Consider the following 25,171-nt stretch of genomic DNA (forward strand, 5'->3'; position numbering starts at 1 on the left):
AGAGAAATATGTGACCAATACAAAAGGAAAAACATTCGTATTATAGGGATACCAGAAGAGGAAGAAAGAGGAAAAGGGATAGAAAGTGTCTTTGAAGAAATAATTGCTGAAAACTTCCCCAAACTGGGGGAGAAAATAATCGAACAGACCATGGAATTATACAGAACCCCCAACAGAAAGGATCCAAGGAGGACAACACCAAGACACATAATAATTAAAATGGCAAGGATCAAGGACAAGGAAAGAGTTTTAAAGGCAGCTAGAGAGAAAAAGGTCACCTATAAAGGAAAACCAATCAGGCTAACATCAGACTTCTCAACAGAAACCCTACAGGCCAGAAGAGAATGGCATGATATACTTAATGCAATGAAACAGAAGGGCCTTGAACCAAGGATACGGTATCCAGCACGACTATCATTTAAATATGATGGTGGGATCAAACAATTCCCAGACAAGCAAAAGCTGAGGGAATTTGCTTCCCACAAACCACCTCTACAGGGCATCCTACAGGGACTGCTCTAGATGGGAGCACCCCTAAAAAGAGCACAGAACAAAACACACAACATATGAAGAATGGAGGAGGAGGAATAAGAAGGGAGAGAAGAAAAGACTCTCCAGACAGTGTATATAACAGCTCAATAAGCGAGCTAAGTTAGGCAGTAAGATACTAAAGAAGCTAACCTTGAACCTTTGGTAACCACGAATCTAAAGCCTGCAATGGCAATAAGTACATATCTTTCAATAGTCACCCTAAATGTAAATGGACTTAATGCACCAATCAAAAGACATAGAGTAATAGAATGGATAAAAAAGCAAGACCCATCTATATGCTGCTTACAAGAAACTCACCTTAAACCCAAAGATAAGCATAGACTAAAAGTCAAGGGATGGAAAAACATATTTCAGGCAAACAACAGTGAGAAGAAAGCAGGGGTTGCAGTACTAATATCAGACAAAATAGACTTCAAAACAAAGAAAGTAACAAGAGATAAAGAAGGCCACTACATAATGATAAAGGGCTTAGTCCAACAAGAGGATATAACCATTCTAAATATATATGCACCCAATACAGGAGCACCAGCATATGTGAAGCAAATACTAACAGAACTAAAGAGGGAAATAGACTGCAATGCATTCATTGTAGGAGACTTCAACACACCACTCACCCCAAAGGATAGATCCACCGGGCAGAAAATAAGTAAAGACACACAGGCACTGAACAACACACTAGAACAGATGGACCTAATAGACATCTATAGAACTTTACATCCAAAAGCAACAGGATATACATTCTTCTCAAGTGCACATGGAACATTCTCCAGAATAGACCACATACTAGCTCACAAAAAGAGCCTCAGTAAATTCCACAATATTGAAATTCTACCAACCAATTTTTCAGACCACAAAGGTATGAAAGTAGAAATAAATTCTACAAAGAAAACAAAAAGGCTCACAAACACATGGAGGCTTAACAACATGCTACTAAATAATCAATGGATCAATGAACAAATCAAAATAGAGATCAAGGAATATATAGAAACAAATGACAACAACAACACTAAGCCCCAACTTCTGTGGGATGCAGCGAAAGCAGTCTTAAGAGGAAAGTATATAGCAATCCAGGCACACTTGAAGAAGGAAGAACAATCCCAAATGAATAGTCTAACATCACAATTATTAAAACTGGAAAAAGAAGAACAAATGAGGCCTAAAGTCAGCAGGAGGGACATAATAAAGATCAGAGAAGACATAAACAAAATTGAGAAGAATAAAACAATAGCAAAAATCAACGAAACCAAGAGCTGGTTCTTTGAGAAAATAAACAAAATAGATAAGCCTCTAGCCCAACTTATTAAGAGAAAAAGAGAGTCAACACAAATCAACATAATCAGAAATGAGAATGGAAAAATCACGACAGACTCCACAGAAATACAAAGAATTATTAAAGACTACTATGAAAACCTATATGCCAACAAGCTGGAAAACCTAGAAGAAATGGACAACTTCCTAGAAAAATACAACCTCCCAAGACTGACCAAGGAAGAAACACAAAAGTTAAACAAACCAATTACAAGCAAAGAAATTGAAACAGTAATCAAAAAACTACCCAAGAACAAAACCCCGGGGCCGGACGGATTTACCTCGGAATTTTATCAGACACACAGAGAAGACATAATACCCATTCTCCTTAAAGTGTTCCACAAAATAGAAGAAGAGGGAATACTCCCAAACTCATTCTATGAAGCCAACATCACCCTAATACCAAAACCAGGAAAAGACCCCACCAAAAAAGAAAATTACAGACCAATATCCCTGATGAATGTAGATGCAAAAATACTCAATAAAATATTAGCAAACAGAATTCAACAGTATATCAAAAGGATCATACACCATGACCAAGTGGGGTTCATCCCAGGGATGCAAGGATGGTACAACATTCGAAAATCCATCAACATCATCCACCACATCAACAAAAAGAAAGACAAAAACCACATGATCATCTCCATAGATGCTGAAAAAGCATTTGACAAAATTCAACATCCATTCATGATAAAAACTCTCAGCAAAATGGGAATAGAGGGCAAGTACCTCAACATAATAAAGGCCATATATGATAAACCCACAGCCAGCATTATACTGAACAGCGAGAAGCTGAAAGCATTTCCACTGAGATCGGGAACCAGACAGGGATGCCCACTCTCCCCACTGTTTTTCAACATAGTACTGGAGGTCCTAGCCACGGCAATCAGACAAAACAAAGAAATACAAGGAATCCAGATTGGTAAAGAAGAAGTTAAACTGTCACTATTTGCAGATGATATGATACTGTACATAAAAAACCCTAAAGACTCCACTCCAAAACTACTAGAACTGATATCGGAATACAGCAAAGTTGCAGGATACAAAATCAACACACAGAAATCTGTAGCTTTCCTATACACTAACAACGAATCAATAGAAAGAGAAATCAGGAAAACAATTCCATTCACCATTGCATCAAAAAGAATAAAATACCTAGGAATAAACCTAACCAAGGAAGTGAAAGACTTATACTCTGAAAACTACAAGTCACTCTTAAGAGAAATTAAAGGGGACACTAATAAATGGAAACTCATCCCATGCTCATGGCTAGGAAGAATTAATATCGTCAAAATGGCCATCCTGCCGAAAGCAATATACAAATTTGATGCAATCCCTCTCAAATTACCAGCAACATTCTTCAATGAATTGGAACAAATAATTCAAAAATTCATATGGAAACACCAAAGACCCCGAATAGCCAAAGCAATCCTGAAAAAGAAGAATAAAGTAGGGGGGATCTCACTCCCCAACTTCAAGCTCTACTACAAAGCCATAGTAATCAAGACAATTTGGTACTGGCACAAGAACAGAGCCACAGACCAGTGGAACAGATTAGAGACCCCAGAAATTAACCCAAACATATATGGTCAATTAATATTTGATAAAGGAGCCATGGACATACAATGGCAAAATGACAGTCTCTTCAACAGATGGTGCTGGCAAAACTGGACAGCTACATGTAGGAGAATGAAACTGGACCATTGTCTAACCCCATATACAAAGGTAAACTCAAAATGGATCAAAGACCTGAATGTAAGTCACGAAACCATTAAACTCTTGGAAAAAAACATAGGCAAAAACCTCTTAGACATAAACATGAGTGATCTCTTCTTGAACATATCTCCCCGGGCAAGGAAAACAACAGCAAAAATGAGCAAGTGGGACTACATTAAGCTGAAAAGCTTCTGTACAGCGAAAGACACCATCAATAGAACAAAAAGGAACCCTACAGTATGGGAGAATATATTTGAAAATGACAGATCTGATAAAGGCTTGACGTCCAGAATATATAAAGAGCTCACACGCCTCAACAAACAAAAAACAAATAACCCAATTAAAAAATGGGCAGAGGAACTGAACAGACAGTTCTCCAAAAAAGAAATACAGATGGCCAAGAGACACATGAAAAGATGCTCCACATCGCTAATTATCAGAGAAATGCAAATTAAAACTACAATGAGGTATCACCTCACACCAGTAAGGATAGCTGCCATCCAAAAGACAAACAACAACAAATGTTGGCGAGGCTGTGGAGAAAGGGGAACCCTCCTACACTGCTGGTGGGAATGTAAATTAGTTCAACCATTGTGGAAAGCAGTATGGAGGTGCATCAAAATGCTCAAAACAGACCTACCATTTGACCCAGGAATTCCACTCCTAGGAATTTACCCTAAGAACGCAGCAATCAAGTTTGAGAAAGACAGATGCACTCCTATGTTTATTGCAGCACTATTTACAATAGCCAAGAATTGGAAGCAACCTAAATGTCCATCTGTAGATGAATGGATAAAGAAGATGTGGTACATATACACAATGGAATACTACTCAGCCATAAGAAGTGGAAAAATCCAACCATTTGCAGCAACATGGATGGAGCTGGGGAGTATTATGCTCAGTGAAATAAGCCAAGCGGAGAAAGAGAAATACCAAATGATTTCACTCATCTGAGGAGTATAGGAACAAAGGAAAAACTGAAGGAACAAAACAGCAGCAGAATTACAGAACCCAAAAATGGACTAACAGGTACCAAAGGGAAAGGAACTGGGGAGGATGGGTGGGCAGGGAGGGATAAGGGGGGGGAAGAAGAAGGGGGGTATTAAGATTAGCATGCATGGGGGGGAGGGAGAAAGGGGAGGGTGGGCTGCACAACACAGAGAGGACAAGTAGTGACTCTACCACATTTTGCTAAGCTGATGGACAGTAACCGTAATGGGGTTGTTAGGGGGGACCTGATATAGGGGAGAGCATAGTAATCATAGTATTCTTCATGTAAGGGTAGATTAAAAATTTAAAAAAAAAAAAAAAAGAAAGAAAGAAAGAAAGAAAAGGGGATTACTCGTTAACAGGATAAAACTATTGGTAAATCAAAGATCAACGCATGCTTTAAATATCCTTAATGTTGATCACTTAAAGGGTGTCAGATGATCAGCTATGGAGGTACTCTTTTCTGATAATATTCCTTTCTCTTAATTAAAAAAAAAAAAAAAAAAAAAAAGCAGTTACTGTGTGCTGACCTCCAATGAGTTCTGCACAGTGGTATAGAGGGCATGTCAAAGTGTGGGCAAAAGGTCTGTTTGTTTCTACGCAGAAGATCAAGGCCTAGCTTGGATACCCAGAAAATGAAATAAGATACGATATGAGGAGGAGCTTCCGGCATCAGCACTCTCTGGAGGACTCGTGCCGGGGGATGATCATCAAAAAGCCTCCCCAGGGATCCGGACGATGCTGCGGTTGTGGCTGCATCCAGCCCACCGTCTCCTGGAGTTGCCATAAGAAGGAAGAGGGAGATGTCTAGGCTGGCATGTGCATACAGTGAGACAACGAATTTGACTGGATCTGTACTGTTGGAACTCAACCAGGAGTTGGGAGGGGTGCAAGTTGTAGCACCCCAAAATCTCATGACTATAGACTATCTATGGTTAAAAGAACATATGGGATGTGAACAGATCCCAGAAATGGGCTGCTTTAATTTGTCTGATGGTTCAAGTACAGTTGGAAAATATCCATCATATTATAGATAAATTTTCACAAATGCCTAGGGTGCCTAAATGGTTTTCTTGGCTTCACTGGAGATGGCTGGTAATTATAGATTTGCTTTGTTTATGTCACCGTATTCCTATTATGTTAATATGTGTGTGCAAATTAGTTAGTAGTTTAAAACCTATACATACTTAAGGTACTATACAAGAAGATATGTCAAAGAAATAATCAATCCTCCCAAGTTTCCTTCATATGCTACATCTATAGCTTTTCTTCTTCCTTCCTAATTTCAAACCTTAAATAGAATTCGTGCCTCATATCGAATTTACCGAGTATCATAATTCCTCCAGGTGGTAAAGATACCTCGAGACAAATGCTGGGCATAGAAGCCACAGGGCATAAATCTGCAAAGAAGTAAAAAGCTAACCTTTGCAAACAATATGGCTTCTCTCTCACTTACCAACTTTACATTTCCCTGTATGGCCCCGGAAGATGACTGGTTAGCCAGAGACGGGTAAGATTCCTCAAGGGAGGAACAACCTAAGACAGGCACAGTCGCAGGGGGGCCATCAGGTGAGAATTTGGGGATCAACAGAGGTGAGGCTCAGAACCTCACCCCCCCTGCTTTGAGAGAAATCTTCTGCATCCGTGGATGTCTTGCTGCCCTTGTCTAGCCTGGATTAATACTTAGTCCATAGGCACACACCTGATCATCTGATCATCTACATTTGCCTTCTTACAGCACTAAACTATGTTTTCTACCTTTATCTTGCATCTACCTACCACTTCAGCATTTTATTAAAAATAAAAATAATAATAATAATAGGAGAAATGTGGGATCAACATATAAATCAAGTACAAAAATCAAATGAATATTCATATTTGACCTGATGGTTTATAGGTCATATTGCATGATCAAAACCGAAAGTTTCTGTGATGAATGCCCTTGTACTGTTCACCATGTAAGAATTTATTCACTCTGTAAGAATTCGTTCACCATGTAAGAACTTGTTCGTTATGCTTCAGAAGATTGGAGACTGACGAGAATTAGGCTTGAGATGGATTAATGATTGTACATTGAGCATTGACCCCCCTATACTGAATTTTATTGTTGTTAACAACCATTTGATCAATAAATATGAGAGATGCCCTCTCAAAAAAAAAAAAAAAAAAATATATATAAAATCATTTTAGACTTAAATTATGCAAAAGAGAATTGGAAAGAGTCAGTCAAAGCTGATATTTCTAAAAAATCCCTAAAAAGTATTGTTTGACTACTAGCACCTGACACAGTACCCTCATTGTCTATAATCGATGCTCAAATATCTGTGACTAGAACTGCTATGGGATCAATCCCATACACTGCCACTTATGGAATTAAGAATATAAAAACAAAGAAACTTCACACACTTGAACCTCTCTTCACAATCAAGGTTGGCCAAATAATTGCTTACCTCTGTTTTCTGTTTCCCACAATATTTAACCACTATCCTAACTTTCAGAAAGGAAAGTTCAGCTCACAATAGCTCTCTCTGGGATTTCCACATACCCCCAGAGCATTAAGACAACCAGTAGTCTGAGACCACTAACAAGTTTTAGTCCCAAACAGCTACTTCAGTTCTACTAGAATGTACGCCCTACTCAGGCAGAAATTTTTATCAATTTTATCTCCAGCAACTACAGTAGAGCCAAACATATATGAAAGTACTCAGTAAATATTTTTAAGTAAACAAATGAAGAAAAAGAGGTCTTCCATAAATGCCAACACTGAGTAATTTAAATCTAACTAGAACTTTGGATTTTTTTTGCACAAGCTCATCTGCTTGAGGTTGCAACACAGACTGGATACTTCTACTAAAAAATAGGCAGGAGGGTGAGGAGGGTTTCATAAGCACCTTTGGCAGCCCAAATATTGGTATTTAAAAAATCTTTAAGCCACAAAAAGGGAAGAAGTTCTGAACAGACACTTCTCCAAAGAAATTCAGATGGCCAACAGGCATATGCAAAGATGTTCCACATCGCTAATTATCAGGGAAATGCAAATTAAAACCACAATGAGGTATCACCTCACACCAGAAAGGATGGCCAACAATAAAAAGACTAGGAACAACAAATGCTGGCGATGCGGAGAAAAGGGAACCCTCCTACACTGCTGGTGGGAATGTAAATTAGTTCAATCATTGTGGAAAGCAATAAGGAGGTTCCTCAAAAAACTAAAAATAGAAATACCATTTGACCAAGGAATTCCACTCCTAGGAATTTACCCTAAGAATGCAGGAGCCCAGTTTCAAAAAGACATATGTACCCCTATGTTTATCACAGCACTATTTACAATAGCCAAGAAATGGAAGCAACCTAAGTGTCCGTAAGTAGACAAATGGATAAAGAAGATGTGGTACATATGCACAATGGAATACTATGCACCCATAAGAAGAAAACAAATCCTACCATTTGCAACAGAATGGATGGAGCTAGACGGTATTATGTTCAGTAAAATAAGCCAGGCAGAGAAAGACAAGTATCAAATGATTTTACTCATCTGCAGAGTATAAGAACAAAGAACAAACTGAAGGAACAAAACACAAGCAGACTCACAGAATCCAAAAATGGACTAACAGTTACCAAAGGAAAAGGGACTGGGGAGGATGGGTGGGAAGGGAGGGATAAGGGGGAAAAAGGGACATTACTATTAGCACACATAATGTGAGGGGGAGCATGGAAAAGGCAGTATAACACAGACAAGTAATGATTCTATAGCATCTTACTACTCTGATGGACAGTGACTGTAATGGGATATGTGGGGGGGACTTGATAATGGGGGGAGTCTAGTAACCATAATGTTGCTCATGTAATTGTACATTAATGATTCCAAAATAAAAAAATTAAAAAATGAAAAGAAATACCATTTGACCCAGGAATTCCACTCCTAGGAATTTACCCAAAGAAAATAACTTCCCAGATTCAAAAAGACATATGCACCCCTATGTTTTATCATAGCACTATTTACAATAGCGAAGATACGGAAGCGACCTAAGTGTCCAACAGTAGATGAATGGATAAATATGTGATACATAAAATGGAGTATTATTCAGTCATAAGAAGAAAATATATCCCACCATTTGCAACAACATGGATGGAGCTAGAGCGTATTATGCTCAGTGAAACAAGCCAGGCATTGAAAGACAAATGCCAAATGATTCCACTCATTTGCGGGGTATAACAACAAAGCAAAACTGAAGGAACAAAACAGCAGCAGACTCAGAGACACCAAGAAGGTACTAGCAGTTACCAAAGGGGAGGGGTAGAGGGAGGCTGGTGGGAAAGGAGAGAGAAGGGGATTACTGGGCATTATAATTACCACACAGGATATAGGCAGGTCACAGAGAAAGCAGTATAGCAAGGAGAAGACAAGTAATGACTCTGTAGCATCTTACTACACTGATGGACAGTGATTGCAATGGGATTGGGGGGGACTTGATAATATGAGTGAACGCTGAAACTACAAAGTTACACATGTAAAACCTTCATAAGATTGTATATAGATACATACATCTTAATTTAAAAGAAAGAGAAAAAAATGTCTTTAAGCTACCTAACTTTTGAAAGAAGAGCAGCTGACAACCAATTGGTTCCTAGTCAATCCTCACATTTCTTTTTTCAAAGCAACTGGTAAGAATGATTTAAGAACCCTGAAGCCATGAAACAAAAATTTAGGAACTAAGATTCAGTAATTTAGGATATCCTAAAAAATCTCAAAGAACAGTTTCCAGTACTATTTTAAATGAACAATTAATCAAGCCAGATGCTAATACTATTACTTAAACATCTGAAATCTTCTGCTATCAAGGATATCTATCTAGAATTACAGATTCATACTTAGTATCCAACTTCTCAGGGTTGAGGAATGTGTTGCATTGGAAAGGCAACACCTCCAATCAGGCTTTTACTCACACTGTCTCACAGAAACTATTCTTACCCAGGTTACCAACAACTTCCACATTGCTAAATCAAATGATCAATTCTCAGCCCTCATCTTAATTGTAGTATTTGACACGATTGCTCACCCCTTACTCCTTGAAACACTTTTCTCCATTGACTTCAGGATACCCTCTCACCTGGTTTTCTTCCAAAGACTCTAGCTGGTGTTACTAAGTCTCCCTTAACTGTTCTTCTTCATCTTCCTTACCACTAAAGACCTCTAAACTCTGGCTACTCCAGAGTTAATCAGGTTTTCTTTTATTAAGGTGTCATTGATATACACTCTTATGAAGGTTTCACAAGAAAAACAATGTAGTTATTACATTCACTGTCATTATCCACTTCCCCCCAATACCCTGTGGCAGTCACTGTCCATCAATGTAGTAAGATTTGTCTTTTCTGAGCTACACTGTCTTCCCCGTGACCCCACACACACTCTATGGACGTATCATGATACCCCACAATCGCCTTCTTCCTCCCTCAACACCCACCCTACCCCAACCCTCCCCTTTCGTAACCACTAGTCCCTTCTTGGAGTCTGTAAGTCTGCTGCTATTTTGTTCAATCAGTTTTGCTTCGTTGTTATTCTCCATAAATCAGGGAAATCATTTGGCATTTGTCTTTCTCTGCCTGACTTATTTCACTTAGGATAATACTGTCAGGATCCCTCTATTCTGTTGCAAATGGTAGGATGTTTCTTTCTTATGGTGGAATAATATTCCCTTGTGTATATGTCCTACATCTTCTTTATCCATTCATCTACTGATGGACACTTAGGTTGCTTCCATTTCTTGACTATTGCAAATAGTGCTGTGAAAAACATATCTTTTTCATTCTGAGAAGTTGTATTCTTTGGGTAAATTCCAAGGAGTGGGATTCCCGGGTCAAATGCTTTTACTATTTTTCATTTTTGAGGAACCTTCATGTTGCTTTCCACAATGATTGAACTAGCTTACATTCCCACCAGCAGCGGTGGAGGGTTCCCCTTTCTCTGCATCCTCACCAGCATTTGTTGTTCTTAGTCTTTTCAATGCTGGCCGTCCTTACTGGTGTGAGGTGATATCATTGTGGTTTTAATTTGCATTTCCCTGATGATTAGTGATGAGGAGCATCTTTTCATATGTCTGTTGGCCATCTGAATTTCTTCTTTGGAGAACTGTCTCTTCATTTCTTCTGCCGATTTGTTAATCAGGTTATTTGCTTTTTGGGAGTTGAGGCTTGTAAGTTCTTTATATATTTTGGATGTTAACCCCTTGTCGGATATGTCATTTACAAATATATTCTCCCACACTGTAGGATGCCTTTTTGTTCTGTTGATGGGGTCCTTTGCCATACAGAAACTTTTTAGTTTCATGTAGTCCCATGTTCTCATTTTTGCTTTTGTTTCCCTTTCTCGAGGAGATGCGTTCAGGAAGAAGTTGGTCATGCTTATATTCAGGAGATTTTTGCCTGTGTTGTCTTCTAAGAGTTTTATGGTTTCACAATTTACATTCAGGTCTTTGATTCATTTTGAGTTTACTTTTGTGTATGGAGTTAAACAATAATCGAGTTTCATTCTCTTGCATGTAGCTGTCCAGTTTTGCCAATACCAGTTGTTGAAGAGGCCGTCATTTCCCCATTGTATGTCCATGGCTCCTTTATCGTATATTAATTAACCATATATGCTTGGGTTTATATCTGGGCTCTCAAGTCTGTTCCATTGATCTATGGGTCTGTTCTTGTCCAAGTACCAAATTGTCTTGATTACTGGAGCTTAGTAGTAGAGCTTGAAGTTGGGGAGCATAATCCCCCCAGCTTTATTCTTCCTTCTGAGGATTGCTTTAACTTTTCCTGGTCCCTTGTGGTTCCATTTGAATTTTACAACGATTTTCTCTAGTTCATTGAAGAATGCTGTTGGTATTTTGATAGGGATTGCATTGAATCTGTAGATTGCTTTAGGCAGGATGGCCATTTTGACAATATTAATTCTTCCTATCCATGAGCATGGGATGTTTCCATTTATTGGTATCTTCTTTAATTTCTCTTATGAGTGTCTTACAGTTTTCAGAGTACAGGTCTTTCACTTCCTTGGTTAGGTTTATTCCTAGGTATTTTATTCTTTTGATGCAATTGTGAATGAAATTGTTTTCTTGATTTCTCTCCCTGCTAGTTCATTGTTAGTGTATAGGAATGGCACAGATTTCTGTGTATTAATTTTGTATCCTGCAACTTTGCTGAATTCAGATATTAGATCTAGTAGTTTTGGAGTGGATTCTTTAGAGTTTTTTATGTACGATATCATGTCATTTGCAAACAGGGACAGTTTAACTTCTTCCTTGCTAATCTAGATGCCTTTTATTTCTTCATGTTGTCTGATTGGTGTGCCTAGGACCTCCACTACTATGTTGAATAGAAGTGGGGAAAGTGAACATTCTTGTCTTGTTCCTTATCTTCTCACTTGTTCCTTTCAGCTTCTCACTGTTAAGTATGTTGGCTGTGGGTTTGTCATATATGGCCTTTATTATGTTGAGGACTTGCCCTCTATACCCATTTTGTTGAGAGTTTTTATTATGAATGGATGTTGAATTTTGTCAAATGCTTTTTCAGCATCTATGGATATGATCATGTGGTTTTTATCCTTCTTTTTGTTGATGTGGTAGATGATGTTGATGGATTTTCAAATGTTGTACCATCCTTGCATCCCTGGAATAAATCTTACTTGATCATAATGGATGATCTTTTTGATGTATTTTTGAATTCAGTATGCTAATATTTTGTTGAGTATTTTTGCATGTATGTTCATCAGGGATATTGGTCTGTATTTTTCTTTTTTGTGGTGTCTATGCCTGGTTTTGGTATTAGAGTTATGCTGGCCTCATAGAATGAGCTTGGAAGTATTCCCTCTTCTTCTACTTTTTGGAAAACTTTAAGGAGGATGGGTATTAGGTCTTCTCTAAATGTTTGATAAAATTCAGCAGTGAAACCACCTGGTGCACAGGTTTTGTTCTTAGGTAGTTTTTTGATTACCAGTTCACTTGCATTGCTGGTAATTGGTCTGATCAGATTTTCTGTTTCTTCCTGGGTCAGCCTTGGAAGGTTGTATTTTTCTAGAAAACTGTCCATTTCTTCTAGGTTATCCAGTTTGTTAGCATATAATTTTTCATAGTATTCTCTAATAATTCTTTGTATTTCTGTGGTGTCCGTAGTGATTTTTCCTTTCTCATTTCTGATTATGTGTGTAGACTCTCTTTTTTTCTTGTTAAGTCTTGCTATGGGTTTATCTATTTTGTTTATTTTCTCAATGAACCAGCTCCTGCTTTCATTGATTCTACTGTTTTATTCTTCTCGATTTTACTTATTTCTGCTCTAAAATTTATTATGTCTCTCCTTCTACTGACTTTGGGCCTCATTTGTTCTTCCTTTTATAGTTTCATTAATTTTGAGCTTAAACTGTTCATATGGGATTGTTCTTCTTTCCTGAAGTAGGCCTGTATTGCAATATACTTCCCTTTTAGCACAGCCTTCACTGCATTCCAGATTTTGCAGTGTTGAATTATTGTTGTCATTTGTCTCCATATATTGCTTGATCTCTGTTTTTATTTGGTCATTGATCCTTTGGTTATTTAGGAGCATGTTGGGAAGCCTCCATGTGTTTGTGGGATTTTTCTTTTTCTCTCTGTAATTTATTTCTAGTTTCATACCTTTGTGGTCTGAGAAGCTGGTTGGTACAATTTCAAGATACTTGAATTTACTAAGGCTCTTTTTGTGGCTTAGTATATGATCCATTCTTGAAAATGTTCCATGTGTACTTGAGAAGAATGTGTATTCTATTGCTTTTGGATGGAGTGTTCTGTAGATGTTCATTAGGTCCAACTGTTTTAATATGTTGTTCAGTGACTCTGTCTTCTTACTTATTTTCTGTTTGGTTGATCTGTCCTTTGGAGTAGGTAGTGTATTGAAATCTCCTAAAATGAATGCATTACATTCTTTTCACCCTTTTAATTCTGTTAGTATTTGTTTTACATATGTAGGTGATCCTCTGTTGGATGCTTAGATGTTTATAATAGTTACATTCTCTTCTGGGACTGACCCCTTTATCATTATGTAATGTCCTTCTTTGTCTCGTTACTTTCTTTGAAGTCTATTTTGTCTGATACAAGTACTACAACTTCTGCTTTTTTCTCCCTATTAGTTACATGAAATATCTTTTTCCATCCCTTCACTTTTAGTCTGCATATGTCTTTGGGTTTAAAGTGAGTCTCTTGTAGGCAGCATACAGACAGGTCTTGTTTTTTTTATTCATTCAGTTACAGTATGTCTTTTGATTGGTGCATTCATTCCATTTATATTTAGGATGATTATCAATAGATATGTACTTATTGCTACTGCAGGCTTTTGATTCATGATTACCAAAGGTTCATGGGTAATTCCCTTACTATCTAACAGTCTAATTTAACTCACTTAGTATGCTATTATACGCACACCCTAAAGGTTCTTTTCTTTCCTCCCTTTTCTTTCTCCTCCATTCTTATATATTAGGTATCATATTATGTACTCTTTGTCTTTCACTGGATTGACTTTGGTGGTAGTTGATTTGACTTTGCATCTTTTTAGTAATTAGTTGTTCTACTTTCTTTTCTGTGGTTTTATTTCCCCTGGTGACAGTTATTTAGCCTTAGGAATACTTCCATCTAATGCAGTCCCTCCAAACTACTCTGCAGATGTGGTTTGTGGGAGGTAAATTTCTCAGCTTTTGCTTATCTGAAAATTGTTTAATTCCTCCTTCAAATTTAAATGATAATCTTGCTGAGTATTCTTGGTTCAAGGCCTTTGTTTCATAGCATTAAATATATCATGCCACTCCCTTCTGGCCTGTAAGGTTTCTGTTGAGAAGTCTCATGATAGCCTGATGGGTTGTCCTTTGTATGTGATCTTTTTTCTCTAACTACTTTTAAAAGTCTGTCTTTATCCTTGATCTTTGCCATTTCAATTATTATATGTCTTGAGTGTTCTCTTCCTTGAGTCCCTTGTTTTAGGAGATCTGTGCACCTCTGTGGCCTGAGAGACTATCTCCGTCCTCAGATTGGGCAAGTTTTCAGCAATTACCTCCTCAAAGACACTTTCTATCCCTTTTTCTCTCTTCTTCTTCTGGCACTCCTATAATATGAATATTGTTCCGTTTGGATTGGTCACACAGTTCTCCCAATATCCTTTCATTCCTAGAGATCCTTTTTCTCTCTGTGCCTCACCTTCTTTGTATTCCTCTTCTCTAATTTCTATTCCATTTACCATCTCTTCTACTACATCTAATCTGCTTTTAAATACCTCCATTGTATGTGTTGAATCTCCATCCTAAATTCGTCCTTGAGTTCTGGAATATTTTTCTGTACATCCATGAGCACATTTATAATTTTTATTTTGAACTCTCTTTCAGGAAGATTGGTGAGTTCTGTTTCACTTGGCCCTTTTTCTGGTGTTTGTGAGATTCTGGTTTGAACCCAGGTTCCTTTGACGTTTCATATTTGTATGTGGTGCCCTCTAGTGTCCAGAAGCTCTAGTCTCTGGAGCTGTTCATCCCCTGGAGTGATGTCAGGGGTCACAGGGGAGCAGCACTGGTGCCTGAGGATAGGAAAGCGCTGTTTCCTGCTTCCTGGCTGCAGTGCCTGTCTCCACTGTGAGAACCTGTGGGCCGAGCACACTAGTGTAAGCCTCTTGCTTTGCATTTTGTAGCTGCAGTAGGTGGGGCCTCCCTCTGGCTGGCCTGACGTCAGGGCAGGGACTCCCGGTTTGGGAGCCAGTACCGGCAGGCCAGGAGGAAGGCGCAGCAGGCTGTGTATCACGGTGAGGCCTCAGAGCTGAGTAGCCAGCCAGGGGGATGGAGCACCTGAAGCTCCTGAAAGTTCCCAACCGTGCAGGGCTGAGTGCACCCAGACAACCTTGTCCACCTATCCCTTCTCCCGAGCAGCAAGCTCCATGCAATCCCCACCCCTTCAGCAGCCCTCTCACTGCTAGGAGTCCTCTCAGACCACCCGCCTTTCCTTTGTCCCAGAGAAGCCGGATGTGGATCCCTGTCCTTCACAAATGGCTGGAATCTCAGTCTCTCCAAGTATTCCACCTGTCTTAGCTTTCCAACCCCACTAACTTACAGAGCACCATGCAATGTAGGTTTGTGCTCCCAAAGCAGGTATCTGAGGCTGGGTGTTCAGCAGTCCTAGACTTCCACCCACTCCCCACTCCATTTCTCTTCCTCCCGCTGGTGAGCTGGTATGGGGGAGGGGCTTGGGTCCCACTGGATCAAGGCTTTGGTACATTACCCTGTTTCGTGAGGTCTGCTCTCTTCTCCAGGTGTATGCAGTCTGGCGCAGCCTTCTTTCTGGTTGCTCTTTTAGTATTAAATGTATTAACTATATGTTCGTATTATATGTGGTTTTGGGAGGAGTTCTCTATTTCACCTCTCACGCCACTATCTTTAATCTCCGAGTTAATCAAGTTTTTCAACCTCTTCTTACTCATATCTCTACTTGGTGATGTCACCAAGTCTCCTGCCTTTAAATATAATCTATTTGTCAACAACACCCAGAAGTACACCTCCAGCAGATCCCCTTCTCCTGAATTCTAGAGTCATAAACCCAACTACCTACTCAACTCTCCACTAAATATAAAAGGCATCTACAGTGTATGTTCAAAACCGAGACCTGCTCCTCCCCTCCAAACTTGCTCCTCCTTCAGTCTTCCCCATCTCAATTAATGACAACAGCACCCTTCCAAGAACTCAATGCAAAAACTGGAGTAGTCCTTAACTCTTTCCTCTTACACAGTACACATCTAATCTATCAGCAAAGCCAGATGACTCTACTTGAAAAACATCCAGAAGCAGACCATGTGTCATCGTATTCACTACTACCCTGCAGTGCAAACTCATCTTCTCTCACTGGGATCAGCAGTAGCATTCTAACTGGTATTCCTGCTTTTGCACTTGCCCAATCCACCAGCAGACTATTTCCGATACAGCAAGCAGAGGAGTGATAATGTCAAAATCAAAATCAGACCACTGCCCAATACCTTCCAAAGATTTCCCATTTCACTCAGTGAAAAGCAAAGAAGTGCTGCAAAGGAACAACAGGACCAACAGCAACTGGAAGCTATTAGAAATGGGCCCCACCTCAAACCTACAAAATCAGAATCTGAATTTTAACAAGAAAACCTATGTAAATCATGTGTGCATTAAAGTCTGAAAAGTACTGATAAACACCCACCCTCCTCAACTCTTGCCCATTCCCAAGCAAGCTTGTCTCAAGACCTTTGCACCTGCCATTTGCTATGCCTGGAATGCTCTTCTCTTATACATTTGCATGGCTTGCTCTCTCCCATCTTTCAAAACTCTACTCAAATGTCACCTCCTCTCTGAGGCTGTCTGTGACCATTCAATCCCTCCCCACAATATGCCCTATACATACTCTTTCCCACTTTTATTGTTCCCATTTAAACTTGTCATCATCGGTATAAAAACTGCATTTTTACTTATTTATCTTATTTATTCTACTTCCCCATATAAGTTCTACAAAGGCAGAGGCTTTCCATCAATTTTCTTCCCACTGTCCAGAACACAGTAATCACTCAAATATTTTTAAATGCACAAAATAAACAAATGAGTTTTCTCTTCAAAAGACTATGCAACAGATCTTGTAAAACTGTTCTTTACCACATAATGTGATGTTTTCTCAGGATCACATTCAACAAATCTACTTCTTAAAATATACTGTGCACCTACTATGATTACGCATTGTAAACACTACTGTTAATCCATGATTAAGTATGGAGATTTTTAAATGATTCATTATTCATGACAGAGCTGTAACATGAAAAAATAGTCTTCTATGCAATGTTCTCATGTGATCTCCAATAATCCCATGAGGTTTATGTAAAGCAACAAAGAAGCCCATTTTATAGCTGACAAAACAAAAATACTTTAAACTCTCAAAGCATGACAGTACTAATGTCAAAACTGAGACTGAAGTCTCTTGATTATAGTTCAAAGCTTTATGATATCACACCTCCTCCTGCAAATTATATTAAACCAGACTATAAAATCATGTAGCCATATATTATGCTGAAGATAGGAAGCTTTCTGAAACCATCCAGTGTCTATGTAAAATGGAAACAAACTCAGTTAATCAAAGTCACAATTTCAACTTTAGGAGTAAGAATTCCAAGTGATTCCTGTTACCTATAAATCTAATCCAGAGTCCAGTGACATTTAGGAAAAAAGAAATAGCTATTTTACTGAACATCAAGAAAGTTCTAACTAAGTTGTAAGAATTGTTAGAAAAAAGAATGGGAGAAAGGAAGATGGAACAAAAGAATGAATGAGAACTGAGTTCTACTAAGAAGAGTCAATGTTATTTCACTATTTTATATATGCTCTGAGTGCCTAGGTGATGTAATTTTGCACCAGAAGAAAAAAGACATACCTCCTCAAATTCCCAACACAATAGCTTTCTTTCCTGTGTATAGATGAGGATCAACAGTAGTAATCCAAAATGTTTCCCAAAAGTTTATTTTTCAAAGACACAGAAATAGAAGATCCATATGAAAAAAGATCCAATCTGGAAGGATGGAGACTGTGTCTTCTAAATCTTGTGACCAAGAGTGGCTGTTCACCAAGTGTCAGCATCTGAAGAAAGTGCCAACTGTGGAAGTGTCTTCTTGAGAGAGTAATGCCTCCTGGGACAGAGAAGCAAAAGAAGGAGAAAGAAATACTACTGAATGCAAATGACTGGATGGCAAACAACAATCAGTTGTTAAGTATGCAAAAATTTTCAAGCTGATTTTAGTCAACTTTAAAAGACTACATGGAGTTAGTAATACAAGTGGCCAAGCCCAGCTGGCACTGGAGTCATCAATGACAGCAGCAATCAAAAGTTTAATCTCTTTAATAATCTCTTTAATAGATAAACAGTATAGTTAACAAACTTAAAAATCTATTCCATGAACTAGAGCAAATAGTTCAAAAATTCATATGGAACCACAAAAGACCCTGAATAGCCAAAGCAATCCTGAGAAGGAAGAATAAAGCAGGGGGAATTATGCTCCCTGACTTTAAGCTCTACTACAAAGCCACAGTAATCGAGACAATTTGGTACTGGCACAAGAACAAACCCATAGACCAGTGGAACAGATTAGAGAGTCCAAATATAAACCCAAGCATATATGGTCAATTAATATATGATAAAGGAGCCATAGATATACAATGGGGGAAATGACAGCCTCTTCAACAGCTGGTGTTGGCAAAACTGGACAGCTACATGTCCGAGAATGAAACTGGATTACTGTCTAACCCTGTACACAAAAGTAAGCTCAAAATGGATCAAAGACCTGAATGTAAGTGATGAAACCATAAAACTCTTAGAAAAAAATATAAGCAAAAATCTCTTGGACATGAACATGAGCAACTTCTTCATGAACATATCTCCCTGGAGAAGGGAAACAGAAGCAAAAATGAACAAGTAGGACTATATCAAGCTGAAAAGCTTCTGTACAGCAAAGGATACCATCAGTAGAACAAAAAGACATCCCACAGTATGGGAGAATATATTCATAAATGACAGATCCGATAAAGGGTTGACATCCAAAATATATAAAGAGCTCACACACCTCAACAAACAAAAAGCAAATACTCCAATAAAAAAATGGGCACAGGATCTGAAGACACTTCTCCAAAGAAGAAATTCAGAAGGCCAACAGACACATGAAAAGATGCTTCACATCGTTTATCATCAGGGAAATGCAAATAAAAACCACAATGAGATATCAAGTCACACCAGTTAGGATGGCCAACATCTAAAAGACAAACAACAACAAATGTCAGCGAGGATGTGGAGAAAGGGGCACCCTCCTACACTGCTGGTGGGAATGTAAACTAGTTCAACCATTGTGGAAAACAGTATGGAGGTTCCTCAAAAAACTAAAAATAGAAATACCATTTGACCCAGGAGTTCCACTCTTACGCATTTACCCTAAGAATGCAGCAGCCCAGTTTGAAAAAGACATATGCACCCCTATGTTTATCGCAGCACTATTTACAATAGCCAAGAAATGGAAGCAACCTAAATGTCCCATCAGTAGATGAATGGATAAAGAAGATGTGGTACATATACACAATGGAATATTATTCAGCCACAAGAAGAAAACATACCCTGCCATTTGCAACAACATGGATGGAGATAGAGGGTATTATGCTCAGTGAAATAAGCCAAGCAGAGAAAGACAAGTATCAAATGATTTCACTCATCTGTGGAGTATAACAACAAAGAAAAAACTGAAGGAACAAAACAGGAGCAGACTCACAGAACCCAAGAATGGATTATCAGTTACAAAAGGGAAAGGGACTCGGGAGGATGGGTGGGAAGGGAGGGATAAGGGGGAAAATGGGGCATTACGATTAGCACACATAATGTAGTGAGGTGGGGACATGGGGAAGGCAGTATATACAGAGAAGACAAGTAATGATTCTATAGCATCCTACTATGCTGATGGACAGTGACTGTAATGGGGTATGTTGGGGGGACTTGATAATAGGGGGAGTCTAGTAACCATAATGTTCAAGTAATTGTATGTTAACAATAACAAAATAAACTTTTAAAAATATATTTCATGTTTTTTATAGCAAGATGATGGATGGTCATTTCATACAACCACACAGACAATTAATATTAGGTAGTCTAGCAAACAGACCAAGCACTCTGGTGTCTAATAAAATAAATATTATAACACTATTAATGGAGACATCTATGCTAGCAGAAATGATAGAACAATCATGTAAAAAATACATTTGTAGGTCTGGCAGAAAAACAAAGTTAATGTAGAAACTGAGTGACATCAAAGTTAATTTGACACACAGGGTAGTTTTACACACCCCTGTAAGATATCTTACAGAATTAGTAATCTGTTACATTTTGGCAGCAAATTAAGGCAACATTTCTTAAAATCTGTCACATCATTTAATTTCTATCAAACTAAAAATTATATAATATATAGTAGGCAGAAATAAAATACACTGAGTGGGATTAACAGCAGATAAAACATCACAGAAGAAAAGATTGGAGAATGTAAAAACCTAACAACAGAAACTATCCAAAATGAAATGAATACAAGAAGACAGAAAAAAGAGCAGAGCATCAGTGGGCTATGGGACAAACTGAAGCCTAATAATATACATATATACACACAGCCTAATAATATACACACATATACATATGTGCGTGTGTATACATATATATAATATAGTAACATATAATTGGAAATCTGGGGTTGGGGGACTGACTTGAACAAATAATATCAAAAAATTTTCCAAATTTGATGAAAATTATAAACCTGCAGATCCAAGAAACTCAACAAATACCGAACACAAGAAAGATGAAGAAAACTAAAACTTCACCAAGAAACAAACAGTATCAAATTGTTAAAACCAGAGATTAAAAAAAATAAAGCCTTAAAACCAGCCAGAGGAATACAGAATGGGAGAAAATACTTGCAAATCACCTATCTGATAAGTAGTTAATATCCAGAATATAGAAAGAATGCCTACAACTCAACAACCACCACCAAAAAAAAAAGCCCAGTTTAAAAATGGGCAAGAGAACTGAATAGACATTTGTCCAAACAAGATACATTAATGGTCAATTTGCACATGAAAGATGCCCTACCTATTAATTATTAAGGAAATGCATATCAAAACCACAATCAGATACCCCTCATACTCATTAGCACTGTTGCTGTCAAAAAAAAAGGGGGGCCAGGAAATAAAAATGTTGGCAAGGATGCAGAGAAACTGGAACCCTTATGCACTGTTGGTGGGAATACAAAATGGTACAGCTGCTGTGGAAAACAGGATAGCAGTTCCTCAAAATTTAAATATAGAATTACCACATGATCCAGCAACTCCACTTCTGAGTATCTACTTAAAAGAATTGAAAGCAAGATTTAAAAGAGATACCTGCATGCCTATATTCATAGCAATCTTCTTCACAATAACTGAATCACAGGAAGAATCCAAGTGGCCATCACTGGATAAATAAATAATCAAAATATAGTATATACGTACAATGGAGTATTATTTGGCCTTTAAAATGGAAGGAAATTCTGACACAAACTACAACATGGATGAACCTTGCTGACCTCAGGCTCAGTGAAATAAGCCAGTCACAAAAAGACAAATACTGTATGATTCCACTTAATGAGGTACCTACAGTAGTCAAAATTATAAGAGACAGAGAGTAGAATGGTGTGTACCAGAGGCTGCAGAGAAGGGGAAATGCAGAATTATTCTTTAACAGGTAGAGTTTCAGTTCTGCAAGATGAAGAGTTCCAAGGGTAGATGGTTGTGATGGTTGCAGAATGATATGAATGTACTTAAGAACTGCACACTTAAAAATGGTTGAAATGGGAATGTCAGGATTAAAGATGGCAGCATGAGAGGTGACAAAGAATCTTCCTCCTAAAACCACATATAATACGAAAATATAATTAATACAACTAATCCTGAGAGAGCAAAAGGAAAGAGGAGTGTGCCTGTTCTCTGGAGAAACATACACCTGGAGAAAAGAGCAGACCTCACAGAACAGGGTAACATACCAAAGCTGTGGCTTAGTGGGACCCAAGCCCTACCCTCAAACCAGTCCACCGGTGGGAGGTAAAAAAGAGTGGGGAGGGAGTGAAGGCCTGGGACTGCTGAATACCTAACTCCAGATATATGCTCTGCGAGCACAAACCTACATTTCATGGTGCTTGCATGATACTCTCATGATTCCGGCCACTTGTGGAAAGCAGGGATCTATATCCGGCAGCTCTGGGACAAAAGCTTATACCTGTGTGCTCAGCCCACTGGTTCAGCCAGTGGAGACAGGCATAGCAGCCAGGAAGCAGGAAACAGCTCTTTCCTCCCCCCAGGCACCAAAGCTGCTCCCCTGACACCCACCGACATTGCTTCAGGGGCTGAGCAGCTCCAGAGAATAGAGCTTCTGGACACTAGAGGGCGCCATATAAAAATATGAAACACCAAAGGAACCTGCTGCAGAGTAAAATTATTAATACAACTCCTGAGAAAGATTTAAACGACATGGACCACATGACTCTTCCAGAAAGGGAGTTCAAAATATAAATCATTAACATGCTCATGGAGGTACGAAAGATATTTAAGAACTCAGAATGAATTCCAGTAGGAGATCCAATGGTTGAAGAGCACAGTGGAGGGCATTAAAAGCAGACTGCATATAGTGGGAGAGACGATAAATGAAACAAAAACTAGAGAAGAGGAGTACAAAGAAGCTGAGGCACAGAGAGAAAAAAGGATCTCCAAGAATGAAAGAATATTGAGACAACTGTGTGACCAATCCAAACGGAACAATATTTGCATTATAGAGATACCAGAAGAAGAAGAGAAAAAGGGGCAGGAAGTGTCTTTGAGGAGGTAATTGCTGAAAACTTCCCCAATCAGGGGAAGGAGATAGTCTCTCAGGCCATGGAGATCCACAGATTACCCAACACAAGAGACCCAAGGAAGACAACATCAAGACATACAGGAATTAAAATGGCAAAGATCAAGGATAAGGACAGACTATTAAAAGCAGAGAGAGAGAAATAAGATCACATATAAAGGAAAGCCCATCAGCTACCATCAGACTTCTCAGCAGAAACCTTACAGGCCAGAGGGAGTGGCATGATGTATTTAATGTAATAAAGCAGAAGGGCCTCAAACCAAGATTACTTTATCCGGCAAGATTATCATTTAAATTTGAAGGAGGGAATAAACAATTTCCAGATAAGCAAAAGCTGAGAGAATTTCCCTCTCACAAACCATTTCTACAGTCCATTTTGGAGGGACTGCTATAGATGGAAGTGTTCCTAAGGTTAAATAGCTGTCACCAGAGGTAACAAAACCATTGTAAAGAAAGTAGAACAGCTAATTACTAAGCAAATGCAAAATTAAATTAACTATCCCCAAAGTCAATCAAGGGACAGACAAACAGTACAGAATATGATACCTAATATATAAAGAATAGAGGAGGAAGAAAAAGGAGGAGAAAAAGAAAAGAACCTTTAGATTGTGTTTGCAATAGCATACAAAGTGAGTTAAGTTAGACTCTTAGATAGTAAGGTAGTTAACCCTGAACCTTTGGTAACCACGAATCTAAAGTCTGCGATGGCAATAAGTACATACCTATCAATAATCACCCTAAATGTAAAATGGACTGAATGCACCAATCAAAAGACAGAGTCATTGAATGGACAAAAAAACAAGACCGATCTCTATGCTGCCTACAAGAGACTCACTTCAAACCCAAAGACATACACAGACTAAAAGTGAAGGGATGGAAAAAGATATTTCATGCAACTAATAGAGAGAAAAAAGCAAGAGTTACAGTACTTGTATCAGACAAAATAGACTTCAAAACAAAGAAAGTCACAAGAGACAAAGAAGGACATTACATAATGATAAAGGGGTCAATCCAAACAAGAAGATATAACCATTATAAATATCTATGCTCCCAACACAGGAGCACCTACATATGTGAAACAAACACTAACAGAATTAAAAGGGGAAATAGAATGCAATGCATTCATTCTAGGAGACTTCAAAACTCCACTCATTCTGAAGGACAGATCAATCAGACAGAAAATAAGTAAGGACACACAGGCACTGAACAACACATTGAAGGGGGGACATCTGTAGAACAGACATCTACAGAACTCTACACCCAAAAGCAGCAGAATACACATTCTTCTCAAGTACACATGGAACATTTTCAAGAATGGATCATATACTAGGCCACAAAAAGAGCCTCAGTAAATTCAAAAAGATTGAAATTGTACCAACCAGTTTCTCAGACCACAAGGGTATGAAACTAGAAATAAATTACGCAAAGAAAATGAAAAATCCCACAGGCACATGGAGGCTTCACAACATGCTCCTAAATAACCAATGGATCAATGACGAAATAAAAACAGAGATCAAACAATATATGGAGACAAATGACAACAATCATTCAACACCGCAAAATCTGTGAGACACAGCAAAGGACATGCTAAGAGGAAAGAATATTGCAATATAGGCCTACCTCAGGGAAGAAGAACAATCCCATATAAGCAGTCAAAACTCACAATTAATGAAACTAGAAAAAGAAGAACAAATGAGGCCCAAAGTCATAGAAGGAGGGACATAATAAAGATTAGAGCAGAAATAAATAAAATCGAGAAGAATAAAACAATAGAAAGTATCAATGAAAGCAAGAGCTGGTTGTTCGGAAAATAAACAAAATAGATAAACCCACAGCAAGACTTATCAAGAAAAAAAGAGAGTCTACACACATAAACAGAATCAGAAATGAGAAAGGAAAACTCACTACGGACACCACAGAAATACAAAGAGTTATTAGAGAATACTATGAAAAATTATATGCTAACAAACTGGATAACCTAGAAGAAATGGACAACTTTCTACAAAAATACAACACTCCAAGGCTGACCAAGGAAGAAACAGAAAATCTGAACAGACCAATTACCACCAATGAAATTGAACTGGTATACAAAAAAATACCTAAGAACAAAATCCCTGGACCAGATGGCTTCACCGTTGAATTTTATCAAACATTTA

At 38.3% G+C, this 25,171-nt stretch overlaps 1 protein-coding gene and 1 long non-coding RNA gene across 8 annotated transcripts in view; one reads left to right on the top strand and one right to left on the bottom strand.

Moving 5' to 3' along the window:
- Positions 1 to 25,171, bottom strand: part of TMCC1 (transmembrane and coiled-coil domain family 1) — a 374,903-nt gene that overhangs the window by 338,949 nt on the left and 10,783 nt on the right. For 2 of the 6 annotated variants that reach the window (XM_073231073.1, XM_073231069.1), the window contains exon 2: positions 17,991 to 18,243. The exons of the other annotated variants lie outside the window; for them this stretch is intronic. The gene's annotated coding sequence lies outside the window, so the exon portion shown is untranslated. The remainder of the gene's footprint in view (positions 1 to 17,990; positions 18,244 to 25,171) is intronic. 6 annotated transcript variants of the gene reach the window in all.
- The window catches only part of LOC118973472 (uncharacterized), an 87,870-nt gene that overhangs the window by 12,846 nt on the left and 49,853 nt on the right, over positions 1 to 25,171 (top strand). The window contains exon 4 of one of the 2 annotated variants that reach the window (XR_012129047.1): positions 5,171 to 10,011. The exons of the other annotated variant lie outside the window; for it this stretch is intronic. This is a non-coding gene — a long non-coding RNA (uncharacterized lncRNA). Of the gene's footprint in view, positions 1 to 5,170; positions 10,012 to 25,171 lie in introns of those variants that run through there. 2 annotated transcript variants of the gene reach the window in all.

This window comes from Manis javanica, chromosome 3, assembly GCF_040802235.1.
Source record: "Manis javanica isolate MJ-LG chromosome 3, MJ_LKY, whole genome shotgun sequence".
NCBI classification, from domain to species: Eukaryota; Metazoa; Chordata; class Mammalia; order Pholidota; family Manidae; genus Manis; species Manis javanica.